This window comes from Hemicordylus capensis, chromosome 3, assembly GCF_027244095.1.
Source record: "Hemicordylus capensis ecotype Gifberg chromosome 3, rHemCap1.1.pri, whole genome shotgun sequence".
In the NCBI taxonomy this organism is placed as follows: Eukaryota; Metazoa; Chordata; class Lepidosauria; order Squamata; family Cordylidae; genus Hemicordylus; species Hemicordylus capensis.
The window spans coordinates 348407410-348425736 of NC_069659.1; the positions used below are offsets into that span (position 1 = coordinate 348407410).

General features: G+C 50.3%; 1 long non-coding RNA gene across 1 annotated transcript; it reads right to left on the reverse strand.

Moving 5' to 3' along the window:
- Positions 1-3250: 3250 nt before the first annotated feature.
- LOC128349041 (uncharacterized) lies at positions 3251-14522 on the reverse strand. Its single transcript, XR_008318515.1, has 3 exons — positions 14315-14522; positions 11266-11361; positions 3251-4154 (listed from the first exon to the last, which is right to left on the reverse strand). It is a non-coding gene; the product is annotated as an uncharacterized LOC128349041 (long non-coding RNA).
- Between the last annotated feature and the right edge of the window lie 3805 nt (positions 14523-18327).

Below are 18327 nucleotides of genomic sequence, written 5' to 3' on the forward strand. Positions count from 1 at the left end.
CCTGCCTGCCACCTTGGAGAAGCCGCTGCTGCCAGTCTGTGAAGACAATACTGAGCTAGATAGACCAATGGTCTGACTCAGTATATGGCAGTTTCCTATGTTCCTCAGTTTGCAGGGATAACTGTGGGTCAGGGGTGTCGCTATAACTGAGTGAGTGGATTCAAAGAACACAGTCTGCCTCACCAGCTCCTGAGGGCCCCCCAGCGCCACCCCTCCCTACTTTCTTCATGATCTCCCTCACTCCGAGGGCCTGCCGGGCAGAGGGGGCAAGCCCAGCCCCCCCCCTGTTCCCGTAGCGACGCCCCTGCTGTGGGCAACTCAGCACCCCTTCCAAGACATTTCCCCCATGAAGGGCTTGGCCAGCATTGCAAAATCCAGTTCTCTCCCCCGGCCACTCCTTTTGCTCTCTCATCCCAGCCCCATCTCATCCTCCCTCTGCACGGAGGAAATGAGCGCCCGCCTCCTCCTTCCTCCCAGCACCAGCAGCTCTGCTCAGTCCCCTTGTCCCAGTTCGACACTCTCCGGTCTCCACTCCCTGCCTGCCCACGCCCTGTGCTAACCTGGGGCTGGAACAGGAACCATCTTTGGGATTCTCCGCAGTTTTCTGTCCTGATGAATTAATAACTTATTTCAGATTTCAGATTTCCGTAGATATCTAAAAATTGGGAACGGCTAATGAGATGAAAACAAGCCAGAAACATCTGTCGGGGTTGCTTTCATCCTGGGCCCAAGGCCTCTGCACGGGAAGCAGCGAGGCTGTGGATGACATGGGTGTGTGTGTGTGTGTGTGTCCCTGCACACCAGGCTCCATGCACAGACAGGTGCCGTCTCCTCCCCCTCCCGCCATGCAAAGGCCCTGATTTGGCTGCCATGGGCACCTTGGATGCCGCCTCCCCTTCTCTTGCAGAAGGCACGCACCCAATGGCATTTCCAAGCCATAGGAATGCACCACCGTTGCCGAGATCTGCTCCGCTCCTGCTGGCAGTAGCAAGCCACTGACCAACAACCGGGGATTGGGGCCATAGCGCAGTGGTAGACAGGGGTGCGGGAAGGCTGGTGGCGGTCCTGGTGCAGGATGTATGAGTGGGCAGCACACACACACACACACACACCGCCCCACTCCCCCAGGCGCGCTCACGAGGGAGAAGAAAGCAGTGATGATGTGCTGCAGGGACATACAGCGTACCCTGCTAACTGAACAAAGAGACACCTTTTAAAGTGGTGGTTCGCTTGTATTTAGCAGGGGGAGAGCAACTGGCCCTATCCAGCCCCAGCACAGCATCCCTGTAGTATCTGTTGCTGACATTTCCCTTACGTTTCTTTTTAGACTATGAGCCCTTTGGGGACAGGGGACCATCTTATTCATATCTCCTTAATATATAGCTCTCTAAGGCATACCCGTCACTAATCCTTTGCGTGGCAGATCTCGCAAGTGTTCGTGAGCAGCTGCCAAATAGCGATGGGGACGGGGGGTGGGGGGAGAAAATAGCGGCGGGTGGCAGCCGGCCAGGAGGAAATGACAGCGAATGGCAGCAAACAGCCGGCGGGCAAAAGGGAAAGAAGGTGGTGACAGGAAGAAGGAAGAAGGTGGCCCGTAGAGTGGGAGGGGGGAAGAAGGCGGCCAGTATGGGCGGGAGGAAGGAGGAAGAAGCTGGCGGCAAAGGGTGGGTGGGAGGAAAATGACGGTGGCAGCAGGTGGGGGGGGGCGGTGGTGGCGAACTAGAGGTGCAGCTGCTCTGCTCCCGGCCCAGCTAGTATTATTTATTTTTCTACATAAACCACTTTGAGAACTTTGGTTGAAGAGGGAATTTGTAGATCCCCAAACTTCCGTCTCTGCACAGCTTACAACATAGTATTCATTGTTGTTGTCATAGTCCTTGAACTTCCCCCCTTCCAGGGTTTCAGCAGAGATGCAAAGCCCTTCACTTTCTATATAGAAATAAGGTGCTGCTCTGCTTGCTATACCAACAGTTTGTTACATAACTGAATACCGGACTACCAGGGGCGTAACTATAATAGGGCAAGGGGAGACAGTTGTCTGGGGGCCCACTGCCTTGGGGGGCCCTCCAGAGGCAAGTCACATGACTGACTCCCCCAACCACACACCTGCCCGGGCTTCCTTCATCCTCCGAAATTGATGTGAGTGTTAAGACCTTAAGCTACCAGAACAGCAGGTCTTTCTCTAGTACCATTACATGACTTTGCATCGTCCACAGTTTACAAAACCTTTTAAAAAATAATTTAGGATGATGTTCAGTGAGGGGGGATGCATTTTAAAATCTTGTCTCTGGGCCCACTCCAACCTTGCTACACCAGTGCAGACTACTATTGATATGATTGCCACCCTCCCTGTCTTCCTTTGCAAGGAGTATCCTCCACCTTTGGGGGTTGGCCATCCAGACTGCTCTTCTGGGCGACTCACCACCTGAGGTTCGAGCTCTGTAGGATTAGGAAACGGTCCTTGACTTCTTGTAGCAGAACGCTGCAAATGAGTGCCTCTCTCTCAGTGGAGTGCGTGGCCCTTGGGGTGGGCATGGCTATGGGTGTGGCTGTGGGGGCTGTCATGGAGAAGGCCCTGCTCTTCTGAATGTGTGACTACACACTGCAAAGGAACACCCAGACTGGCAGGCGAGGAAAATCACTCACTAGCTAGACAGGCCATGCCTCTGTGCCTAGCACTGGTCGCACCCTCTGAGTTGGCATGCTGACACAGGTAGAAGATCAACAGAGCATATCACACCTGAGGGTGGGGCCCAGTGGGGTCTGGTGGTGGTGGTGTGCTAAGGAGGGGGAGACGGGACGCCCTGGTGGCCCCCACACTCCCATGGCCTAGGGACATATGTGTCCCCCCCCCTTGTCCAATGGTGGCTACTCTACTGATGGCAGAGCATCTGCTTTGCATGCAGAAGGCCCCAGGTTCAGTCCCTGGTGGCACCTCCAGCTAGAGCAGGCCTGCTCAACTTAGCTCCCCCCCAGCTGTTTTTGGACTACAGCTCCCATAATCCCCAGCCACAGTGGCCAATAGCCAGGGATTCTGGGAGCTATAAGCTAACAGCTGTAGGCTGCTAACTTGGCAAAGAGGCACCTTTTAACATGGTGATTCTCTTTTATTTAGCAGAGGTAGAGTAACTGGCCCTCTCCACCCCCAGCACAGTACCTCCAGTGACTGTTGCTGGTGTCTATCTTATGTTTATTTTTAGATTGTGAGCCCTTTGGGGACAGGGAGCCATCTTATTTATTTATTATTTCTCTATGTAAACCGCCCTGAGCCATTTTTGGAAGGGCGGTATAGAAACTGAAAATAATAATAATAGTAATAATAATAATTCCGACTACAAACAAACATCTGCCACACAATACACCAGATATAACTGTAGTCGAGAAGAAAGAAAAACAAAATAATCCCAGTAGTAATTGGCGCCCTAGGTGCAATTCCAAAAGACATTGAGGAGCACCTCAACACCCTCGGGGCCACAGAAATCACCATCAGCCAACTACAAAAAGCAACTTTACTGGGAACAGCTTATATTTTGTGACGATATCTATAATAATAACAGTAACAACACTGATGATAAAATGCAGCCATCCCAGGTCCTTGGGAAGGACTCAATGTCTGGATAAAACAAACCAGTCAATAACACCTGTCTGACTGTGTAAACAATAATAATAATAATATATTGCAGTGATTAAATTCGAAACAAGTCATTGGAAATGTGAACGGTGGCACCCTCCTGTCAGCGTAGGGACTGCAGTGCCACAACACAGGAAGTGTGGAAGCCCACTTCCGAGATCCACCGTTGCAGGGTGTAATCTGGAAAGCGCCCAGATGCAGGGGAGGCGGTGACTGTCCTGAATCAGTGCCTGGATTGGACACTGGATGAGGGTGAACAAGTTGAGACTCAATCCGGACAACACAGAAGTACTGCTGGTCGGTGGTTCCTCTGCCCAGGTGAATGATGTTCAGTGTCTGTCCTAGATGGGGTTGCACTCCCCCTGAAGGACCAGGTTCACAGCTTGGGGGTGCTCAAGGATCCAGCACTGTCACTAGAGGCCTTTTATCAGCTTCGGTAAATACACCAACTGCAACCTTATCTGGAGAGAAATAGCTTGGCCCTGCTGTGGGGCTGCCTTTGAAAATGGTCTGGAAACTGCAGCTGGTAGAAAATAGGGCTGCAAGATCAGTAACGGGGACTGGACATTTTGAGCATATTATGCCAGTGCATCATCAGCTGCACTGGCTCCCAGTCCAGTATGTGCAGTGCAGTATGGGAAGTGAGCTGGTCTTGTGGTAGCAAGCATAACTTCTCCCCTTAAGCTAAGCAGGACCCGCCCTGGCTGCATATGAAACATAGGAACATAGGAAACTGCCATATACTGAGTCAGACCATTGGTCTATCTAGCTCAGTATTGTCTTCACAGACTGGCAGCGGCTTCTCCAAGGTTGCAGGCAGGAATCTCTCTCAACCCTATCTTGGAGATGCTGTCAGGGAGGGGACTTGGGACCTTCTGCTCTTCCCAGAGCGGCCCCATTATCCCCTAAGGGGAATCTCTTCCAGTGCTCACACTTCCAGTCTCCCATTCAGATGCAACCAGGGCAGACCCTGCTTAGCTATGGGGACAAGTCATGCTTGCTACCACAAGACCAGCTCTCCTCTCCGAAAGGGAGACTAGAAGTGTGAGCACTGTAAGATATTCCCCTTAGGGGATGGAGCCGCTCTGGGAAGAGCATCTAGGTTCCAAGTTCCCTCCCTGACAGCATCTCCAAGATAGGGCTGAGAGAGATTCCTGCCTGCAACCTTGGAGAAGCCGCTGCCAGTCTGTGTAGACAATACTGAGTTCAATGCACCTATGGTCTGACTCAGTATATGGCAGCTTCTTGTGTTCCTATGTCCGTTGCTAGGCTCAATTCAAAGTGCTGGTTTCAACCTTTAAAACCCTAAATGGCTTGGGCCTGGGTTAGCTGAGAGAGTGCTTTGCCCCATGTGACTCAACCCAGACCTTAAGATCTTCTTCAGAGGCCCTCCTCTGGGTGCCTCTGCCAAATGAGGTGAGGTGGGTAGCTACTGGGAAGAGGGCCTTTTTGGTGGTTGCACCCATTTATGGAATAGCCTCCCCAGTGAGGTTCCCCTGGCTTCATTACTTTGTTCTTTTAGACAGTTCTTTATAGTTCTTTGTTCTTTTTGTTCACTCAGGCCTTCTAAATTTTTAAAAGTTTGATCTGATTGTAACTGATGTTTTAAAAATGTTTTTTAAAATTGTGTAATGTTGTTGAAAGCGCCCAGAGAACAGTTTGTTATGGGGCGCCTAACAAATAAAGTGTACTGATGATGTTGATGATGATGATCATTACTGCATCACATCCAGTTTGAGCCCAACTGGGGCATCATATTTGCTTAGTGTGGGGTCTCTCAATCTTGGGTGCCACCCAGGTGTCATTGGACTTCAACTCCAAACATCCCGAGCCTCAATGGATGATGGGAGTTGTAGTCCAACAACATCTGGGAAGGGTGGAGACCCTCTGCATGAGTGATTTTTTAAAATTCTTGGAACGCCTATCTTCCTAGACAGCCTGTCCATTTTGATTTGCCTAGAAATCTTGCATAGAAAGGTTTGCCTGGAAATCATGCCAGCCTTCTCCTCGTTCAACCTTGTCCCTTCCATTCCCTCTGGCTGCTTCACCGCAAACAAGTCTTGAGAGACACCTGCTTGCTTTCCCTCCCCCCCCAGCTTTGGGGGGTGGGCAAAATGGCCCTGGTGGGAGGAAAATGGCCCATTGTTGGCAGCTCCCATGCAGATGAATGGCTCCTAAGTGGATTAATTAACTTGGTCTGAAGGATAAAGCCTCTCTCTTTGGAAACTTTTGTATTCTTTCTGTCTCTGGCTGACAGAGGAAAAGTGGCGTGGGGGGGGCAATCTTGAATCAGTTGCCATCTTTTCCTCCTGACGGAGCACCTATGACTCTAATAGCTATTTGTCAGGCAGAAATTATTAATAATAATAATAATGATAATAATGATAATAATAATAATTCAATTTCTATACTGCCCTTCCAAAAATAGCTCGGGGAGGTTTACACAGAGAAATAACAAACAAATAAATAAACAAAATAAAATACATAAATAAAATAAAATAATTAAACAGGTGTCATGCCCCCAGCCCCCAATCACTGCATCTCTGTTCTAGGGAAGGATTCATGTGATGAAATTCTTCCTGTTAAAGGCACTGCACCTCAGCAGAAAAACATAGAAAGATGCCTTCTACTGAGTCAGACCATTGGTCCATCGAGCTCAGTATTGCCTACACAGACTGGCAGCGGCTTCTTCAAGGTTGCAGGCAGGAGTCTCTCTCTGCCCTATCTGGAGATGCCAGGGTAAGAACGTGGAACCTTCTGCATTTAGGAATGAGGATGCTCTTCCCAGAGTGGCCCCATCTCCTAAGGGAAATCTCTTACAGGGCTCACACATATAGTCTCCCATTCAAATGCAAACCAGGGCAGACCCTGCTTAGCAAAGGGGACAATTCATACTCACTACCACAAGATCAGCTCTTGAGTCTTGGACCAGCTCAAAAAGGGAGCTTTCATTTTGTACCTATGCCAGAGCCACAGCTGTCAGCACGTTAAGGTGTCACTCCAAGAAATCCCTGGCAGTTGCCAGGGACATTTAGACACAGGAGGCTTTACTGTGAGTTTACTGGGAGGCTTTACTGAAAACTCGAAGTTGTCCCCCAAAACCAACACAAATAGTGGATGTTTTTACCCTGGATACCTTAAGTGGCGCAGCGGGGAAATGCTTGACTAACAAGCAGAAGGTTGCCGGTTCGAATCCCCACTGGCATGTTTCCCAGATTATGGGAAACACCTATATCAGGCAGCAGCAATAGAGGAAGATGCTGAAAGGCATCATCTCATACTGTGTGGGAGATGGCAATGGTAACCCCCTCCTGTATTCTACCAAAGATGACCACAGGGCTGTGTGGTCACCAGGAGTCAGCATCGATTCAACGGCGCTAGAAGAGGCAATGGTAAACCGCTCCTGTATTCTACCAAAAGAAAACCACAGAGCTCTGTAGGTGCCAGGAGTCAAAAAGGACTTGACGGCACACTTTACCTTTACCTTACACTCTAACACACAGTGTGAAAAACCCAAATTGTGTGTTAACTGCTCCCTGATCACTTACAGGGACTTCGGGGAAAATCTAGCCGATATGTGAACGCACCCCATCCATTCCGGAGGAGTTTTGAGCTAAAGAGTTTCAAAAGGCCTGTGTGAAAAACTCCCAGGTGAATGACAAACTCCACTAGGACCCCACCTCAGCCCAGGTGTGGGCCTCTTGATTGGGCCAGAAGGCGGGGTTCCAATTTGTTCTTTCCACTCATTGCAACTCTGTAGAGGAGGAGGGCTCAGTCAGGAGGGGAGAGCCGTGCACTCTTCTGATCAGCGGTCACGTGAATCCAGAGATGAAGGGAGGATGGGAGAGTGATCGTGTGGGAAGGGTCGTGTGCCCCCTGCTAACTGAGCAAAGAGATGCCTTTTAAAGTGGTGATTCTCTTATATTTAGCAGGGGGAGAGCAACTGGCCCTGTCCACCCCCAGCACAGCATCCCTCCAGTGGCTGCTCCTGGCGTCTACCTTATGTTTCTTTTTAGATTGTGAGCCCTTTGTTGACGGGAAACCATCTTATTTGTGTATTCTTTATTTTTCTGTGTAAACCACTTTGAGAACTTTGTTGACGAGAGGTATATAAATATTCGTAGCCACTTGTATGTTTCCCAGACTATGGGAAACACCTATATTGGGCAGCAGCGATATAGAAAGATGCTGAAAGGCATCCTCTCATACTGCGCGGGAGGAGGCAATGGTAAACCCCTCCTGTATTCTACCAAAGACAACCACAGGGCTCTGTGGTCGCCAGGAGTTGAAACCCACTCGATGGCATTGCTTTTGCCCACCCTCAGTAAAATGCAGGGGACAGAATATGGGTCAGATGTGTTGGTCCTGCCCACGACCTGCCTCCCACACCATCACTCTCCCCTTCTCCTACCTAGATATTTTGATTTACATGACCGCCAATCAGGAGTGAACCTGGCTCTTGCAACCTGGGTGGGCACACCTCCGACCTCATTTAGGGTTGGGTGGCCATGATCTTGGGTTCCATGTGCCTCCTCGCTTTGCTGTGCTGCTGAGTGATGAGCCCAGAAGCCAATGGTGCAATCGGTCCCTCAGAAGCTTTTTGGTCTAAGGATGCCTTCCAGGCAGTCTCTGTGGCTTGGCTCGCTTGCTTGTGTTAGCAGGGCACCTGTGAGCCCAGTGGGCAAACACACAACACACTTTCTGCTAATGACACAACATTGTGCTCTTGGTCGTGTGGAGCAGCTGAAAGAGAGAGAGGCTGCCCTGAAGAAGAACGGCTCTGTTCCCCGCGAAATCCAATGGTCACCGACAGTTCATGCATGGAAGCAATTTATGAGTCAGTTAATTGTGGGCAGGGAACGGAGCTCCGTTGTACATCACATCCTTTGCATGCTGAAGGTTCCAGTCCTCAGGAACCTTTCTAGCTTCATAGTGCAGAGCAGAGAGGGAGGGAGAGGAGCTGCACAGCCAATGAGGATCACCAGCATCACCACACTTAACAAGGCTGGGAAAGACTCCTCCCGTGAACCTTGACCAAGAATTTGCGGGGACGCTGCCGGTGAGAGTAGGCAGTGCAGAGCTAGAAGAATGGATACTGCCAGTCAGAGTAGGCAGTGCGGAGCTGGTTGGATCAATCAATGGATCTGACTTGGCGTTAGCAGCTTCATATATTCATTTGCAAGATACCAGGAGTGAGTGAGGAGTACTGACCATTGGGATGGGATCTAAAGCAGGGGGGCAGATTTTAACATTTTGCCTGGGGCGCTGAAAGGCTGCTGGCCTGATCTTCTCCTTTAAAAAACCTCTTCTTGCTGGCTACCACCCCTCGCACTGCATGTTTCCCTTCAATCCCCTCTCCAGCTTCGAGGTTTCATTCAACCAGACTATGAATAATTCAGCTCCTTTAATCTTCCTTATTAACTTGCTCCCTCAGGCCTCGGATCATTTGTTGTGCGGCTCTGAAGTGCCTCCAATTTGTCGGTGTCTCTCCGATTCCTTCAGGAGCAAAAGACTGCCCAGGCTTGGTGGGAATGGGCAGGGAGAAAAGCCGACTGGGTGGGGAGATGCCTCCCGCCTTCCCTGGGGCAGGAGAAAGGAGAGGGCTCCCTGCTCGGAGATTGGTGAGGGAGGCAGGCATTTGGGGGTGCCTCCACGCAGAAAGATACGCATGTCCGTCCCTCACGGCTCCTCAAAGTGGATTATGACAAGGGCCTTGCGTGGCTGCTCCAGGGGATCTGGTTGGGTGGTCCTTGAGACTACATGAAATGATGCTCAAGAAAAGGCAGGGATGAGAACTAAAATAGCAGTGCAGATCCCACTGGGAGGAAAAGTTCAATGTCAGCAGCAGATTATGATTACCGTTGGTGTTTAGGATCTCTCTCTCTATGTATAAATTGCGGTACATGGCACATTGCAGAGACACATAAATGCAAAAACCCGGGTCTCTGCCCCCAAAGAACTTACAGTCTAACACAGGAGCATAGTAAGCTGCTGCATACCAAGTCAGATAATTGGTTCCTCTAGCTCGGCATTGTCTACACCAGGGCTGAAGTTTGCCCTCCAACTGTCTCTGGACTACAACTCCCATCATCCTTAGCCACTGTGGGGGAGAAAGCAGAGATGATGGGAGTTGTAGTCCAGCATCTGCCAAAGAATCAAGGTTGTGCAGCCCTGGTCGACGCTGACCAGCAGCAGCTCTCCAAGGTCCCGGGCAGGAGTCTTTCCCAGCCCTACCAGAAGAAGCTAGGGATCGGACACCAGGAACCTCTTCTGCATGCAAAGCAGTTGCTCACTGGAGGAGATGACAAAGGAAGGGCAGGGCAGAGACAGGCCAAGGGGTGAACTGGACCCACTGATCTGCGTGGGCTATGTTTTAGTTAAGGTTGAAGAGGGTTAAGGAGAAAGGCAGTGGTTCTGAAACTGTGGGGTGAGCCCTGATGGAGGGGAGAGGTTTAGTTCACCCCTGTGACAGCAAAGCAAACATGTGTGAGAAGAGCAAGCCCATTCAAGAATATCTTGAGACAGAGCTTTAAGGTTCAAAAACAAGAATGGTTTATTGTGGAAGTTACAGACTTGGATGGAAAAGCCTGTGCCCCTGAGCTTTCTAATTTCATAGTGCAGAGCAGAGAGGGAGGGAGGGAGAGAAGCCGCACGGCCAATGAGGAATGCAGGCAGAGCCGGGAGCAAGAAGGAGGCAGTTAGAGACCCCTGAGAGTATTGGTCTACCAGCCAGAGGAAGCTGGAGCAGAGGGAGAGAAAAATCAGAGGAGAAATAAAGAGGAAGGCCCTTCCTCACTCCCTCTACTCCTAATTCGCCTAGTGGACACTCACTGGGCTTGGGGGAGCAAGCAGACGATGCAACTGGAGCCGGGTCTCCAAGAAGTTCTCCGGGTGGGGCAGAGGATACTTGCTGGGAGAGTGTGATGGGGAGGATACTATCAGGCCAGGTATCAGCAGCCAATATCGTTGGGCATCTGTGGAGGCCCATAGACTGACCGGGGACCCACCGTCATCCAGAGTTGCTGGGGAAGACAATTATCCCGAGCCCTTTGGGAAGAGCTGTAACTCATTGGTGGAGCACCTCCCTTTCATGAAGAAGGGCCCAGGTGATAGGTCATAGGACAAAGGGACCTAGGAAGCTGCCGTATACGGAGTCAGACCATAGGTCCATCCAGTTCAGTATTGTCTACACAGACTGGCAGCAGCGGCTTCTCCAAGGTTGCAGGCAGGAGTCTCTCTTAGCCTTCTCTTGGAGATGCTTCCAGAGAGGGAACTTGGAACCTTCTCCTCTTCCCAGAGCAGTGGCTCCATCTCTTAAGGGGAAGATCTTACAGTGCTCACACTTCTAGTCTCCCATTCAAATGCAATCAGTGCGGACCCTGCTTAGCTAAGGGGACAAATCATGCTTGATACCACCAGACCAGCTCTCCTCTCCATACTCTCCCAAATGGGCTGCAAACAGATCCCATGCCAGTGGTCTCGTTGCTTCCCACATGAACCCTTCTCGAATCCAAATGGGCACCCCGCGGGCCAGGTGGGAACCTGCAGGGGCTGAGAATTGGCTTAGGGACTGCTGATCTCTACCACGCAGCCAAAAAACCAAACCCAAACACACAAACCACTGCTCTCCTCACCTCACCCCGAAGCTTCTTGACCACTGTATTTCGATATGTCAGTTCATTCTATTATAGACACATTTCGCTTGGATCCTTAACAGCATGCAGCAGGTGCTGAAATGGGAAGAAGGAAATAGCAATAGCCAGGCTGGTTTTAGACAGTCTCTCTGGCAGTCCGGCCCTTATCAGCTCCTACCAGTCAAAGCATTTAAGGTGGGAGTTCTCAATAGCGGGGTGCGAGCTGGCTCAGCTCGACAGGTTTGGAGTCGAACCGGACTGGCCTTGGCCAGTCTGCGTTCGAACCGAACCAGGCCCGGTTTAAACTGAGCTGGCTCAGAGCTACACTGGTAAAGGAGAATCCGGTGAGAATTCCCCTTTACCACTGCAGGGGAAGGGGGACTCTCCTAAGTCCAGAAGTTGTGAATGTAATACAAGTACAAGCCACAGCTGTGGCGGTTGTGGGGCTGGTGGCTCCCCCCACCCCTACCAGCCTCCCCCTGAGTAGCCTGGACAGCTGGAAGCCCGCTTCAGGACTTCTCTGGCCTGACTGGGGCCTTTGCGCATGCACAGGGGCCATTTTAGTAACCTCAGCATACACAGAGGACACTTGTGGTCATGCAAACCGCCTCTGTGCATGCATGGAGGTCACTAAAATGGTCCCTGCGCATGCACAGAGGCCTGAACTCAGGCGCTGAACTCAGATACTGAACTCAGGGGAAGGCCAGCGGGGATGGGGGGAGCACACACACACACACACACACACACACACACACACCCTGCGGCCACTGCAGCCACAGCTTGTACTTGTGAGCAGAGGCGTAACTAGGGAAAACGGCGCCCGGGGCAAGCACTGAAATTGCGCCACCCCACCCCCCACTCTCCTTCCCCCTGGCTGCCCCCGGAAATATGGAAATGTGTCACAGTCATAGTCAAATGTGGGTTGTGGGCTGCATCCATGCAAGTATACTAGGACAGGAAAAAGGAAACATGAGGCTACAAGGCTCTTTAGAAATATATATTTTAAAGAAATGTCTTGCATACTAACAGCCTAAGTTTGCAGTCCTCATGGCCAGAAAATAAATGCTTTTAAACATAGTAATAGGTTTTGTGTCCCAAAATGGAAAAGACAAGACAGGTATTCTAGTCTTTTCCATCATAGATATTCTAGTCTATTCAAGATTTATGCTTATATTATAATAGAGACTTAAATTATAATAGACATATATTCTAGTCTATCATAGATATTCTATGTTTATTAATTCTATAATAATGTCTATTTGTAGCACACTTTACGTTGGTTGTATTCCTGGGAAACTCAATGGCCACATTCAGCCACCATTATTTGAGCCATGATCTCCTCCTCTTTCTGCTTCCCTCTCATACACAGTCTTAATAAATAACCTCCTGGTTTAATTAAATCACCGTTTGCCTATGCACCTGAACAGCAAAACTGAGGTTTGGGCCCTTCATATACCAGAATTGCAAACCACACTGTGTGATCCTAGTTTGGAGGGCTTACTCAGCAGTTTATTGGATGTAAGCTGTGAATGTGAATGCATCCAATTGGATTGAACATAAGGGCAAGTTATGGTTTGATTACGTAGGAAGCTGTCTACAGAGTCAGATATTGGTCCACCTAGCTCACTATTGCCCACACTGACTGGCAGCAGCTCTCCAAGGTTTCAGGCAGGAGTTTCTCCCAGCCCTACCTGGAGGTAGGGATTGAACCTGGGATCTTCTGCATGTTATTTGCAATTACATCTGACTTGCTTGAAATAAATACACATAAATAAATACCCCCAACATACATCTGACTTGCTTGAAATTACACAGGCAAATCAAAAAGATCATGAATAAGTAGGGGTGAGATTTTTCTTTGTTTTAAAAAAGCCTTCCCAATTTCCTCTTATTTTTAAAACTTTCTCAAAGGAAAATATAAGTTTAATATGTAAAACAAAATACACATTGAATGAAAAACCGTGATTAACTTTTTAAAAACTATTAAGTATGTAATTAGAAGGATTCCATTACATTAAGATACCAATTTCTTTAAAGCCAGAAATAATACCTACTGAAACTTTAATTATTTAAACAAGGAGAGAAAAAGGCATGTTATCTTCCCTAACAAAGATTAAAATCAATTTAATTGGTTCTCCACTGCCTTGACATGATTCTCGCTGTGAGTCAAGCAACCAAAAAGGGAAATTAATATCTCAGCTGTTAATCAAGTGATATTTGTGCACTCTATCTTATTAAAGCTACAGGGGCAGAAAGAAAAACTTCCCATTGCTACTTTTTGGACCAATTTGTTCACACTGTATTAAATGGGATTTCCCCCCCTTCAAAAATATAGATGCTGTACTTATGTTTTGGAGACAGAACATCTACAATATGCACCAAATGAACAAGGCTGAAAATGTTGTAGACTGTATGTTGCTAATAAAAATCTGCTATAAAGAATAAACCTAGTATTAGTCCAGACAGACTGAACATTATTCAAAAATTATATTAATGAGTTCCAAATTAAATTTGCCACCCCACCCCCCATGCTAAGGGATGATCCAGAAGTTGTAATTACTAGCAGAGCTGCAAAGATCTTGTGTACTAGTACTACTAGTTTCCTTTTGCAATCCCACCTCTGCAAAAGGAAACTCATGCATGCAAGCCAGGAGAGTGACTTGTGGCTCCTCTTGCATTGCATGAGTTTCCTTTTGCAGAGGTGGGATTGCAAAAGGAAACTCGGGCAATGCAAGTGGAGCCACAAGTCGCTCTCCTGGCTTGCATTGCGTGAGTTTCCTTTTGCAATCCCACCGGGACTCACACAATGCAAGCCAGAAACTGCAAGCCAGAAACACATTGCAAGCCAGAAACTCACACAATGCAAGCCAGGAGAGCGCCACTGGCTCCACTTGCAGGCAGCTACCCTCGGTTTAGGGGTGGTGGGGGGGTGAAGCCTGCTATGCAAAGCACAGAAGAGCTAAAAGGAGGACGTTATGCAAGGGAGTAGGGGCATTCTCTCACACACAACACACACGGGGGAGAGAGAGATTTGAGCAATGAAACTTACTTTGTTAATGCAGAACAGAAGAATAAAATGCAGCCAGAGGGCAGTGTGGTGGGCAAACGGCAGGCAGGCAGGCAGAGTCAAGGAACATCCCCAGCAGCAGCAGCTCTCACAAGCTACTCCGCTCCACTCCTCCTGCGTGCAGCAAGCAGGGAGGGAGGAACTGAGACAACCAGCATGGTGGTCATGTGTTCTCTGGCAGCCAATGGGAGCTCCCGCCCACCGGAGAGCTCCGTAATGACCAAAAAAAAAAAAAATCACACAAGAAATTTTTTTTGCCAAAAGCAGGGGACTGGCAGGGGCACTTTTTGGCGCCCCCTCCCAAGTGGCGCCTGGGGCACGTGCCCCCCCTGCCCCCCCATTGTTACGCCCCTGCTTGTGAGTATTAAATTCACCCCCTCTAGACTTAGAACAGCCCCCCTACCCCTGGGAATCCTCACCGGATTCTCCTTTGCCAGTATAGCTCAGAGCCAGTCAAATGGGCTCGGTTCGAACTCAAACCGGGTCTGGTTTGACCGGGCCCAAAACCGGGCCAGGGGCAATTTGGGCCAGTTCGGCTCAAATTTAGTTTGGATTTGAGCCAAAAAACCGGCAAAACCAGTTTTTTGCACATCCCTAGTTCTCAAACCTGGCTGGCTCCCCACTTGTTGTGGGGCTGCAATTCCCATTGCAATGGCTGGAGCTTTCAGTCCAACAATGTCTGTGGCACTGCTGACTTGGGCACTGACGCCCCTGCTGGAGTTTTCCCAGACAGCAGGCTTTACTGCGGGTTTTCTGCAAGGCGTTACTGTGAGTTCATAGTTGCCACCCGCCCAAAAAAACAATGCAAAAGATTGACTTTTTAAAAACTCCAAATATAAATCAAGCTTCACTCGAATGCGCAATGAAAAACCCGAATTGTGTGTGAAGGGCTTGCTGATAGCTCACAGGGACTTGGGGGTAAATTTGGCTGATATGTGAAGGCCCACCCTCCATTCCGGAGGAGATGCGAACCAAAAGCTGGGTGTGAAAAACTTCCAGGCTATGGCCTGACACAGACATCGGCCTCAAGGGCTGAGCTAGTTGGCCCAGCTCCACCCCACTTCCCTCGTGTGCCGCCTTCCCCGTTCCCCACCCCTTACCTACCGCACAGGGGCGGCTTGCTAATGAGGCGAGGTGAGGTGATGGCCTCGGGCGGACCCTGTGCCATAGGGCGGCGAATGCAGGCATCGTCCCCTGCCCCCAGTGTCCACAGGCATCACCCCCCCACACACACACACCAGCCGCTTCCCATGCCTCATGCCACCTGCCCCTTCTCTTCCCTGCATGCCTTCTGAGTGTGCAGGGACATTAAAACTGAAGGAGCTGGGCCAGCCAATCCTGCTCCTTTTCTCCCACCGCTTATATTCTGATGGGGCTTTAAAACCCCGCCCCTGCCTGCTCAGAAAGGGGTGGGAGACGGGGAAGGCGCCCTATGAGGGGTTGTAAGTGGAGGGGCTGTAGCTGAGGGGCAGAGCATGTGATTTGCATTGGGACACCCCCAGATGGTATCTCCGAGTAGGGCTGGGAAAGGATCCCATCTGAAATCCGGAAGAGCCATTGCTACTCAGTGTGGATAATACTGACCTAGATGACCCAATGGCCTGACTCAACGTGGACCAGTGGCTAGAATGGTGGACTAGGACTGGGGAGACTCGGGTTCAAATCCCCGTTCAGCCATGAAACTCACTGGGTGACCCTGGACCAGCCACTTATCTCCCTGCCTCTACTTCACAGGGTTATTGTGAGGATAAATACAATCATGTACACTGCTCTGGGATCCTTGGAGGAAAAGCAGGATATAAATGTTGTGTGTGTGTTGTGTGTGTGTGTGTTGTCATGCAGTTGTCCCCTCTGTCAGTCCCCCAAAACAGCAGCACACCCTTGTGCCTCCCTAAAGCTGCTTCTTGCCAGTGAGCTCAGACTTCTTTCTTTGGACACATCTGAACGGTCACACTGTAGCCTCCATTGAAAGTAGGTGGGACATTAGCACCCATCCCATCAGCATGGAAAAGTCATTACCATCAAAAGCTATAATGAAGCACCTTCAACTCTGAAGCCACACAACTGCCTAGAGTTAAGATCCTTTTTTCACTTGGGAAGGCAGAAGGAGAGCGTGCCCCCACCACCACCCCCCAACGGACCATGAGTCAGGCAAAAGGGTGGCCCCCCCCCCCCGCCTGTGCTGCTGGATCCTCTCTGCAACCCACAGTTGATGAGCTTTCCTTTTTTTCATGCCGGAGCCCCACCCTCAGCCCCCCGCCTTGTCATCCTGTCCCTTCCTCTACGGCTCAGTCAGATGCCAAGGCAAAGGGAAACTGTTTCAAAGCTGCTGGCTGGGAAGTGAGCAGGAGAAGGGAACAGACCCTTCCTGGGGCCTCTGCCCAGATGTTGTCAGTTAGCAGTGATAAGATCTCGGCGTATTAATGCAAACAGTGGGGGCTTCGCGGGGTTCAGGACGAGATGCTATCGCTCTGCAGGAATGCAGGACAGCCCCAGGAGACCAGGCACGCTCGCTCAGGGCACTGGCAGCAGGTAGGAGAAGAGCCCCCAAAGTGGGGGCACGAGCGGGGCGGGGGCTTGTGAAATGGAACCCTCCCATCTGCTGGCATCGATTGGGCAAGAGAGGCACATCGGGGTTCACTCTTTGCTCCCAGCTGACCACATGGCAGCACACTGACAATAATGATGACTCTGCCTTCCTAGAACCATTTCATCCCTCGCTGAGGCTCGAATGGCTGTGTGGTCACGCAGCTCCCTTGCACAATTTCTGCTTTTGCACGTGAGTGGCATTAGGAAGATGCTCACAGTGTGCTCAACATAAGAACATTAGAAGAGCCCAGCTGGATCAGATGCAAGGCCTCTCTAGTCCAGCACCCAGTTCCCCACAGTGGCCCACCAGATGCCCCTGGGAAGCCCACAAGCAGGAGATGAAGGCACACCCTGTTTGCTTGCCTGCAGCTGCTATTCAGCAGCATCCTGCCTCTGCACAGGGAGGCCGCATTCGCACCTAACACGAAACCGGAGCTGAAGGGACCTCCGGTTTCCAAAACTGTGTGTCCAAATGCAGGCAACCGCCGTTTCAACAGAAAATGGACCCGCGGTTTCCCTCTCTGGACAGTGATTTGTAACTTTGGTTTGTAGTGAGGTCCGTCGCCTGGACCTCCAGCGTTACGCCTGAGTGCTGGCACCATGGTCTGGTTACTTTGCAACTGGAGTTGAGGGCAGAAGCTCCTCCTTCTCTCTGGCTGCTATTGGCAGCCAGGGCTGTCCTTCAGTAAAGAAGGGAGCCAAGCAGCCAGGTCCCCCTCCTCTCTGTAGTCAGTGAGAGCATGCCTATAGCCACCAGGACTGGTAGCCATTGGTAGAGCCATCCTCTGTTAATTCATCTAAACCCCCTTTAAAGCCATCCAAGCTGGTGGCCATCACTGTAACAATATGTTGTACTAGTATTTTTAAGCCCGTTATGATAACGGGCGCTAGCTTTCTATCCCGTCTTTTCTGTCTCTCTCTCTCTTTCTGTCTCTTTTTTCCCCCTTGTCCCCTCTCTCTTTTTGTTTTTTTGTTTTTTTTGTTGTCTCTGTTTTTGTTCTTCCTTATTTTGCTTTTACTTTTTGGGTGTGTGTGTGTGTGGATGAATAACAGCCAAAATGGCCCATGAGAAGGTGGCCGCCCCCGCCTATCGCCCTCCCGCGCACCCAGCTGCCGGAGCCCACCTTACCCGCTCCAGCCCGAAGGAGAAGAGAGGAACTCGGAAACAGAGCTATTCTCTGTGTTAAGCTGCTGCCTATACTGTCGCAATGGACGCAATAGGCGTCCTTTGCATCCATAGCGGCAGTTTGAGCAGTGACTTAGCACAGAGAGGAGCTCTGCTCGTGATCTCCTCTCTTTTCCCTCGGGCTGGAGCGGGTAAGGTGGTCTTCAACAGCTGGGAGGGCGATAGGCGGGGGCGGCGACCTTCTCATGGGCCATTTTGGCCCTTAATCTTTTGGGGGGGG